The following is a 644-nucleotide window of genomic DNA, read 5'->3' on the forward strand; positions in this document are numbered from 1 at the left end:
ATCTCCTGTTGGATGAAAAGACATGGCTACAAATGAAATGAACAGATTACTTTGCCATAGTAGAATTACACATTCTCCATAACATACTGGAAGAATCATCGAATGTTCATCAATCAAACATATTATCCCAAGATTTGAACAATTGATTTAAGGTTCAATTTAGAACCCATATCTGTTGCCTGCCAATGGCACTCTTAGAGAATATTTTTATATAAAATGACATTCGTTTTTCAACACATCACAATCCAGTTGTTTATTATACATGACGCGTGTTACTTGATTTCAATCCGTATTTCTGCCACTTTTAATTAGAAGGTCATTCTCTTCTCTGATCTGATCTGATCTGATAGTCTTTCCTTTGGCCCCTTTTGCAAATTACAAACTCCCTTTTGTTCCATTTTCTAAATCTGTCTCTAATTTGTTTAATCACTTAGTGTTATTTAATAACCAATTTTAAAAATCACACCCATTCTCCTATTTTTCACCTGTTTCTGATTGACATTTCAAAAAGTCTCATTTTCATCAAAACAATTCCGAGAAATTCCACAAGTTTGAACTTTCGGATTAAAATTTTTATATCGGGAATTTGTAGAATATTTCGGAGTCGAGGAATTCTGAGAAATTGATGGAATATTTGGTGGAAA

This window comes from Convolutriloba macropyga, chromosome 2, assembly GCF_964194025.1.
Source record: "Convolutriloba macropyga chromosome 2, txConMacr16.3, whole genome shotgun sequence".
In the NCBI taxonomy this organism is placed as follows: Eukaryota; Metazoa; Xenacoelomorpha; order Acoela; family Convolutidae; genus Convolutriloba; species Convolutriloba macropyga.